The sequence below is a fragment of the Schistocerca nitens genome, chromosome 4, assembly GCF_023898315.1.
Source record: "Schistocerca nitens isolate TAMUIC-IGC-003100 chromosome 4, iqSchNite1.1, whole genome shotgun sequence".
Taxonomy (NCBI): domain Eukaryota; kingdom Metazoa; phylum Arthropoda; class Insecta; order Orthoptera; family Acrididae; genus Schistocerca; species Schistocerca nitens.
The window spans coordinates 271927922-271937380 of record NC_064617.1 but is presented as its reverse complement, the minus strand read 5'-3'; the positions used below and the strand labels follow the sequence as shown (position 1 = coordinate 271937380).

The 9459-nt window shown below is 53.1% G+C and overlaps 1 non-coding gene across 1 annotated transcript; it reads left to right on the top strand.

Annotated features, from left to right (window-relative positions):
• The first annotated feature begins 8736 nt into the window (after nt 1-8736).
• On the top strand, nt 8737-8808 carry Trnaa-cgc (transfer RNA alanine (anticodon CGC)). The gene has a single exon. It is a non-coding gene; the product is annotated as a tRNA-Ala (tRNA).
• Nucleotides 8809-9459: the final 651 nt, after the last annotated feature.

Here is a 9459-nt window from a genome sequence, read left to right as displayed (position 1 = left end):
CTACCAGTGTTAAAGACTGCGATGGAGCTCCGTATGCCACGGCAAACTGGCTGACACTGACGGCGGCGGTGCACAAATGCTGCGCAGCTAGCGCCATTCGACGGCCAACACCGCGGTTCCTGGTGTGTCCGCTGTGCCGTGCGTGTGATCATTGCTTGTACAGCCCTCTCGCAGTGTCCGGAGCAAGTATGGTGGGTCTGACACACCGGTGTCAATGTGTTCTTTTTTACATTTCCAGGAGTGTATATTGTGGTCTGAGTCTATATCTGCTCCTGGGTACGCCTTACAATCCAGTATCAGATTTCGAAATCTCTGTCTGACCATGATGTAATCTAATTGAAATCTTCCCGTATCTCCCGGCCTTTTCCAAGTATACCTCCTCCTCTTGTGATTCTTGAACAGGGTATTCGATATTACTAGCTGAAACTTGTTACATCCCCCTGCGGGTTCGGGGGTTAGAATAGGCCCGCGGTATTCCTGCCTGTCGTAAGAGGCGACTAAAAGGAGTCTCAAATGTTTCGGCCTTATGTGATGGTCCCCTTTCGGGTTTGACCTCCATCTTTCTAAATTCTTCCGAAGAGCGAGCCAATTGGGGAAGGGCGCCTTACATGGTGCACTGTATCCGTCGTGCAATTAGACCTTTAGCCGGCTTTCTCGTCGTTGCAATGGTGTCCCGCTCGTTTTCGATCTCTTGGGCGATTACCACGCTGCACTCTGCAGTGTTTCTTTTAACTGCGACGACGACCTTGGACAGTTTTGCACCTAAGATCCAGCACGGTAGCCAGCCCGTTGTGGTGGTGGAGCCATGTACCCTCTTGGTTGTAGCCCCCTGACAACACAGGGATCGCTCTACTGATGCCTGCGCCGTTAACTCCCCACGTATGCCAAGGAGTAGATGCCCATCTCCTTGGGGCATCAGGACTCCCGGCAATGGCCATCCTGCCAGGTGGCTATTGCGCGGCTGGGTGGCGCCCGCGGGGAGCGCCCTTGGTCGGAGTAGGTGGCATCAGGGTGGATGACACGCAATGAAGCGTGGCACTTCTTCTCTTGCTGGTGGCCAGCCACCAGCAGTCTCTACGCGTTCGAGGGCCCATTTCAAAGGTAACGTTTATGACCCCAAATAGTTCCCCTCCCTCGCCACACCATGGGAGGAACGAAAGGCATTAAATGCAAGTGAGCAGTATTCGCCCAGATATCTTGTCTGTACCAGAGCTGATGGGGAATCTTTTATATCCGTGAAGCCTCAGTTCTTTGTAGAGCATTTAGAGGACAAGTTTGGGGAGGTGGAGGGCTTGTCCAAGATGCGGTCCGGATCGGTGTTGATAAAAACGGCATCCTCCGCCCAGTCGCGGGCCTTGCTCGCTTGTTCTAAGCTGGGGGATGTCTCCGTCACTATCACGCCCCATAAAAGTCTGAACATGGTCCAGGGCATTAGCTTCCACAGGGATCTCCTTTTACAGTCCGATGACGAGCTGCGCGCCAACTTGGAGCGCCGAGGTGTCCATTTCGTCCGGCGCGTCCACCGGGTTCCGAGGGATCGTCAAGTTGCCACCGGTGCCTTCATCTTGGCCTTCGAGGGTGACACGTCAAGCCGTATATCCCTCCCCCGATTCGGTGCTTCAAGTGTTGGAAGTTTGGCCACATGTCTTCACGCTGTGCTTCCGACCTCGTCTGTCGCGATTGCGGTCGACCATCCCATCCTGATCATCCCTGTGCCCCGCCTCCGATCTGTGTGAACTGTGGTGCACACCATCCGCCTTGCTCGCCAGACTGTCCGATTCTGCAGAAGGAGCGGAAGATCATGGAAATAAAGACGCTCGACCGCCTGACGTACACTGAAGCGAAGCGGAAATATGATCGGCTTCACCCAGTGCGAATGACAGCTTCTTATGCCGCAACTGTCACTCCTACAATTCCATCCGCTCCAGTCAGCTCTCAGAGTCGAAGTCCCACACCTGCCCCCTTGATGGTGGGGGGCACTAAAATTCCCGTTGCTCCTGCTCCATCTACTTCAGGAGCAACACCCCCTCAACCATCGGGGACATCAGTCCCCCCTTCCCAGCCGGAGAAGCGTAAGACTTCTTCGGCTACTCTCGTACGGAAGGGGTCCCTTGGGGACCTCGCTTCACAAGTTCCGACCGGTTCCAAAGCCGACAGCCGCAAGTGGCTCAAACAACCGTCGCTCCCCGGTCGTCGGGACACACGGTCGTCGTCTGTCCCTGAGACTGACCCAGTGACGCCCTCCCAGCCTGAACCACCAAAGGCACAGCGCGAGAAGCAGAAGAAGAAGAAACTCCCCAAGGCCACCGACAATGCGGTGGCACCCATTCCACCGCTTCCTACAAGCTCTGCGTCAGAGGATGAGGTGGAGATTCTGGCGTCCGCTGAGGACATGGATCTCGCCAGTCCCTCGGACGCACTGGCTGGCTGTTCTCCAGGTGGTGACTCAGTAGCAGCAGGGGCCTCGGAGGCGTAATCTGCCTCCCCAGTCCCTCCCGCCTTTCCCATCCATGGCTAATACCATCCTCCAGTGGAACTGCAGCGGTTTCTTCCACCATCTAGCTGAGCTCCGCCAACTAATCAGCCTTCATCCTTTCCTTTGCATTGCTCTGCAGGAAACTTGGTTTCCAGCACTGCGAACCCCCGCCCTCCGTGGCTATCGGGGTTATTTTAAGAACCGGGCAGCTTATGAAAGGGTGTCTGGTGGCGTCTGCTTATATGTCCTTAACTCTCTACACAGCGAGTTTGTACCTCTACAAACAGCTTTAGAGGCTGTCGCTGTTCGGGTGTGGACGCCACAGGCTGTTACCGTCTGCAGTATTTACCTTCCACCGGATGGTGCTGTCGCACAGCATGTCCTGGCTGCTCTGATAGCACAACTGCCGCCACCTTTCTTGTTGCTGGGCGATTTCAATGCCCACAACCCTCTATGGGGTGGGACTGTCTCCGATGACCGCGGTCGTGCCGTGGAGCATTTGTTGGCTCAGCTCGACCTTAGCCTCCTGAACACCGGTGCTCCCACACATTTCAGTGTGGCCCACGGCTCGTTCTCGGCCATCGATCTCTCTCTTTGCAGTCCCGGCCTTGTCCCATCTCTCCACTGGAGAGTGCATCCTGACCTGTGTGGTAGTGACCATTTTCCCATCTATTTGTCACTGCCCCAGTGTCATTCTTCCGGGCGCCTGCCCCGCTGGGCTCTCCACAGGGCTGACTGGCCGAGTTTCACTTCCGCGGCAACCGTTGAGTCTCCCCCGCAGGGTGACATTGACGATGTGGTCCGTCACTTAACCACGTCCATCATTTCGGCGGCCGAGGCTGCCATCCCCCGCTCTTCTGGACTCCCTCGGAGGAAGGCTGTACCCTGGTGGTCGCCGGAGATTGCTGAAGCTATTCGCGACCGTCGGCGGGCCCTCCAGCGTCATCGGCGGCACCCGTCTCTCGAGACCCTCATCGCCTTTAAGAGGCTACGTGCATTCGCCCGTCGTCTTATTACCCAGCGTAAGCAGGAGTGCTGGGAGCGGTATGTTTCATCCTTGGGCTCTCGTGTCTCCCCCTCGCTCGTGTGGTCCCGGATACGGCGGATTTATGGCCACCAGACCCCTATGGGTGTCGCTGGGATCTCCTTGGACGGCGCTGTCTGCACGGACGCTGCCGCCATTGCTGAACACCTTGCTGCGCACTTTGCTCAGAGCTCTGCGACTGCAACTTATCCCCCCGCCTTTCGCTCTCTAAAGGAGCGAGCCGAGCGGACGCCGTTATCGTTCCACACGCGTCGTTCTGAGAAATACAATGCTCCTTTCAGCGAGCGGGAATTCCTTGCTGCCCTCGCCGACTGCCCAGATACAGCACCCGGACCAGACGGTATACACGCGCAGATGCTGAAGCATCTTTCCAGGGACTGCCAGCGACACGTCCTCACCATCTTCAACCGCATTTGGAGCGAGGGCGTGTTCCCGTCGCAATGGCGTGAGGGTCTTATTGTCCCCATTTTGAAGCCCGATGCGGACCCACTGGCGGTGGACAGCTATCGTCCCATTACCCTCACCAACGTTTTGTGCAAATTGCTCGAACGTATGGTGGGGCGGCGTTTGTGTTGGGTCCTTGAATCGCGCGGTCTCCTCGCTCCATCCCAGGGTGGCTTCCGTCGGGGCCGGTCTGCAGCGGACAGTTTGGTGCGGCTGGAATCTGCTATCCGTACGGCCTTTGCCCGACGTCAGCATCTCGTTGCTGTATTTTTTGATCTGCGGAAGGCGTATGACACCACATGGAGGCATCACATTCTTGCCACGCTGCATGCGTGGGGTCTTCGTGGTCGGCTCCCGGCTTTTCTTCAAACCTTTCTATTGCACCGCTCTTTCCGGGTGCAAGTCGGTGCCGCCTCTAGTTCTTCTTATACACAGGAAAATGGGGTCCCGCAGGGCTCGGTGTTGAGCGTGTCCTTATTTCTAGTGGCCATTAATGGTCTGGCTGCAGCCGTGGGGTCGTCGGTGTCTCCTTCTTTGTATGCCGACGACTTCTGCATCTCATTTAGCTCCACGACTACGGGAGTCGCCGAACGCAGGCTGCAGGTAGCCGTTCGGAAGGCAGCATCATGGGCTCTGACTCACGGTTTTCAGTTCTCTGCAGCCAAGACTCGAGTTATGCACTTCTGCAGGCGTCGGACGGTCCACCCTCATCCTGAACTTTACCTCGACGGCCACCTGCTTGAAGTGGTGGACACTTGCCGCTTCTTGGGGCTCGTGTTTGATGCCCGGCTCACATGGGTTCCTCATATTACTCAGCTGAAGCAAAAATGCTGGCGGCACCTCAACGCCCTCCGCTGCCTCAGCCACACATCTTGGGGTGCGGATCGCTGCACGCTGTTGCGACTGTACAGAGCCCTTGTGCAGTCCAGGCTTGATTATGGGAGCCTGGCCTATGGGTCTGCATCACCCTCAGTGTTGAAGTTGTTAGACCCCATACACCACTGTGGGGTTCGGCTTGCAACTGGCGCATTTCGTACGAGCCCCGTGGATAGTCTACTGGTGGAGGCCGGGGTTCCCCCGCTGCGGATTCGCCGCCATCGACTGCTCGCCGACTATGCTGTCCACGTTCATTGCTCGCCGGGCCATCCCAATCATCGCCTGCTTTTCCCTGTCACGGTCCTCCATCTGCCCGAACGGCGACCTCGGTCTGGGCTTTCCATAGCTGTCCGTGTCCAGTCCCTGCTGTCCGAACTGGGTTCATTCCCTCTTCTGCCTCCCTTCCGGGTCCGTGCACCTACGCCTCCCTGGTGTTTGTCCCGGCCGTCCGTCCGTCTGGACTTGGCACAGGGACCCAAGGACTCGGTTCTGCCTGTGGCCCTCCGTCGCCGTTTTCTTGCGCTCCTCGCCTCATTTCCGGGCTGTGAGCCTGTCTACACCGATGGTTCCCTGGTTGATGGTCGCACTGCCTACGCTTTTGCTCACGCTGCCCATGTTGAACAGCGCTCCTTGCCAGCTGGCTGTAGTGTTTTTACTGCAGAGCTGGTGGCCATCTTGCGCGCTCTTGAGCATATGCGTTCCTGCTCAGGTACGTCCATCGTCATCTGCAGTGACTCCCTGAGCAGCCTCCAGGCCATCGACCGCTGCTATCCCTGTTCTCCTCTGGTGTCCTCTATTCGGGAGTCTGTTTCCACCATTACCCGTTCTGGTTGTTCGGTGGTTTTCGTTTGGACGCCAGGTCACGTTGGCATCCCGGGGAACGAACGTGTTGACAGGCTGGCCAAAGGGGCGATAGACGCCCCAGCTTTGGAGATCGGCCTTACGGCTCGCGACCAGCAGCTGGTGTTGCGCCGTAAGGTGCTTGGGATGTGGGCTACTGAGTGGCGCGGCATGACAGCCCCGAATAAACTGCGGGCTGTCAAGGAGACGACCGATGTGTGGCGTTCCTCCCTGCGGGCTTCTCGCAGGGACTCGGTAGTCCTGTGTCGGCTGCGCATCGGCCATACCTACCTGACGCACGGCCATCTGTTGCGTCAGGAGGATCCCCCCCCCTGTGTCGGTGTGGGTCCCGGCTGACGGTCGGCCACATTTTGCTGGAGTGTCCTCGACTGCGCACACTCCGGCAATCTTTTAATCTCCCTGGCACTTTGGCTTTGGTTTTATCTGACGATGCCTCCATGGCTGACAATGTTTTACATTTTATCCGTGGTAGTCCTTTTTATGGTTCGATTTAGGGAGGTCCTGCACCTTCCCATTCTGTGTCTTTTGTCCTCGCGTCTCTTTACATTTGTTGCTGTTTTGGTGTATAGTCTGCTGGTTGACTCTTTCCCTTTTTTTTTGTGTCGCGGTCAGTCAACCAGTTTCCAGCCATCTTCTTTTCTTCTGTTTGTTAGTGTCTGGTGTTTGTCTGTCCTCTTCTTGTCTGTAGTGTTCGTTGTTGCATTTGTGTTCTTGTAGTGCCTGGGGGGAGTCTCCTTCCCTCTAGGGTTTTACCTGCTTCGTGACCCTGTCTCGCCTGTTTTTTGGAATGGGGGACTGATGACCTTAGCTGTTTAGTCCCCCTTAAACATCCCAACAACCAACCAACCAACCAACCTATAGAGGCCTTCCGTCCTAACGCAACGTCACTATGCAGTAAACAAGTATCCATTAATCGTTACTACTGTGGTGGTGGATCTCACCGACACCTTTGGTTTGACTGCCGTCAAGTTGCTCACGCACTATTTCGTACCCGATATTCTTCTGTGTCAAATCTAATCTCCCTTGTTGCGACTGTTGTGATTGCGATGTATTGCGAGAAGCCGAAAGATTAGGCTGCGGTTCGAGTTTGCGTCGTACCGTGGTTTGAGATGACGATAGTGTTGTCGAGTCATCGGCCTTCTGTGTTGCTGTTTCCGTCTGACCTACACTCGTGAGCTGTTGTTTGTCAACTGCTTTCTCCTGTTCGTTTCCACCAGAGGCTTGTTGTCGTGGATTGTTGTGGAGGCGATGTTTACCCGCCACTTCCTCATGTTGGTCGCGTTGAGATCGCCTGTGACACTCAAAGTTGTTGTCAGTTGCGCATGGTCGGTCGTATCCTCCGTTTCCACATCCGATTTGTTGGTGGCAGGTGGTATTGCAGTATCGATCTACATACAATCGGCTTCTACTAAGTCTCTGTCAGCTGAAGTTCGTGGTTTTCTCATTGTGGGAGAGGTGCGAGATAATTCATCTTCTGAATGATCATCGCTTTGCTCCAGTGGCCTTTTTTTATTCTGTAAATCACTGTCAGGGGGAACAGATTCGAGATTCGGCGGTGCTACGATAGGTGGAAAATCAGTGACACTGGAAGGAATGTCAGGTGGAATTTCCTTAGCAACATTATCTCCAGGTTGGACAGGTGTACCGTTTGCCGTAACTTCACTAAGCGTCAATTTGCGTCGCTGCATGAGGTTAGTTTTAAAAACAAACACACGGCGGGGGCAGTTTTGCCGAAAAAGACCTGACTCATTACAACCATGACATGTAGGGATTTGTCCAGTATAAATAATGTGAGCCTTGTGACCTTCAGCGGAGATATGTGACGGGATATTAGTCTTAACTTCCATTTCAACCGACCGTATTCCATTAAAGCACTGGAGTTTATAATGCGGCGACGAGCGTTCATTAATGATTTCTTTAACATCCCCATACTGAGACAGAGCAACCTTAATTTTTTCGTTTTCAAGTTCAATTGGTAAATCCAGAACTCGAACAGTCCGATTGTAGTATCAGCCCTTTTGATAGAAACCATACTCTTAGTGCTGTCCCTATGGATAAACTCGACTTGGTTGCCAAACTTATCGCGAATTTTATCAACCATTAACGGATTGAAGAACTTAACAAACACACAGTAGTTGTCCGAATCAAGCTGGGTAGTATGAACAGAATCCGGATTAATGCCAATTACCTCTGTCAGCCAGTCGTGCACCTCGAGAGCAGACGTTTGAACTCGGCGAGTTTCCTTTTCAAACGAAAAAAACAGTGTGTTCTTCCTGATGGAGGCAGCCATGTTGTACAGCACCGGTCGGATTACGGTCAAAACCGAAAATCCGTAGAACGACGAGTATCAGAAGACGTAACAAATACACAAAACCGGTGTAGAACAGATCTCAATGTAAACACTGAATAGAAAGCAGTACACACGAAACGGTAAAAACTAGCGAAAGCGATGTATTCACAGAGCGGCGGCTAGTACCTCCATACGCGACGGCAGCTAGAGCGAGAATACCGACTAAGCTATACCCCATTTCACAATCTTTCTATACCCATAACTTAAGGAAAAATTTTATACTCAGCGTTGCTGGAGGCGTCTAATCGAGCAATCATTGCGTAATCTTTATCTCCCAGTTAGATATTAGCGTTAAACGATATAAATAACAGAAATACTATACACTTCGCGCCTGGAGAAAGTGTGAGTCGGCGCCTTCACCTTAATGTCAGAATGCGAAAATTGCACTAGTAGCTTTTTTCCAGCAAGTTCTGTTCCTCCGTTCTCTGTAATCGTTTGGTATCTGATCAAATTGACATACTCGCCTATGGTTTTCGTAAACGAAAATTTCACTATGACCCCGACGTGATTTGAATACGCTACCTTCTGATCGGGAGTCAGACGCGCTACCGTTGCGCAACGGAGTCGACGCTGTTTAGGTATTGTCATGAATAGGTTCCTCGAACACTTACTGGTCCGTTCAAACCTAAGAAGTAATGACAGTAGGATCCACGAGAGACTCGTCCCAGATGTAGTTGCTCTGTTGGGGATGTAACTCAGTGGTAGAGTGTCTGCTTCGCATGCAGAAAGTCCTGGGTTCAAATCCCAGCTCCTCCAATTTTTGTTTCTCCGTGCAGCAGTACATGAAAACTTTTGCCTATCACCATATTCTATAAAATTCAGTGTACAAGATTCTTCCCCCAAGCAAGTGGATTTCTTACAGTTATGGCGGGAGGACGATGACCTGCAAGAGCCTGGGCTGCGATCCCCCCATTGAAATGTTGCTCCAAAGACTTCGGTATGGCGTGCGGAGTGCATCTCAAACATGTATTTGCAACTCACCGCGACTATCGTCATTTGATTTGTGAGTAGGCTGTTTATGTTTTCTTATTGGCAACGTTACGTAGCGCTCTGTATGAAAATCACTGGCTGTGCTGTGCGCAGTCTGTAGCTAGTTTGCATTGTTGTCTGCCATTGTAGTGTTGGGCAGCTGGATGTTAACAGCGCGTAGCGTTGCGCAGTTGGAGGTGAGCCGCCAGCAGTGGTGGATGTGGGGAGAGAGATGGCGGAGTTTTGAAATTTGTAAGACTGGATGTCATGAACTGCTATATATATTATGACTATCAAGGTAAATACATTGTTTGTTCTCTATCAAAATCTTTCATTTGCTAACTGTGCCTATCAGTAGTTAGTGCCTTCCGTAGTTTGAATCTTTTATTTAGCTGGCAGTAGTGGCGCTCGCTGTATTGCAGTAGTTCGAGTAACGAA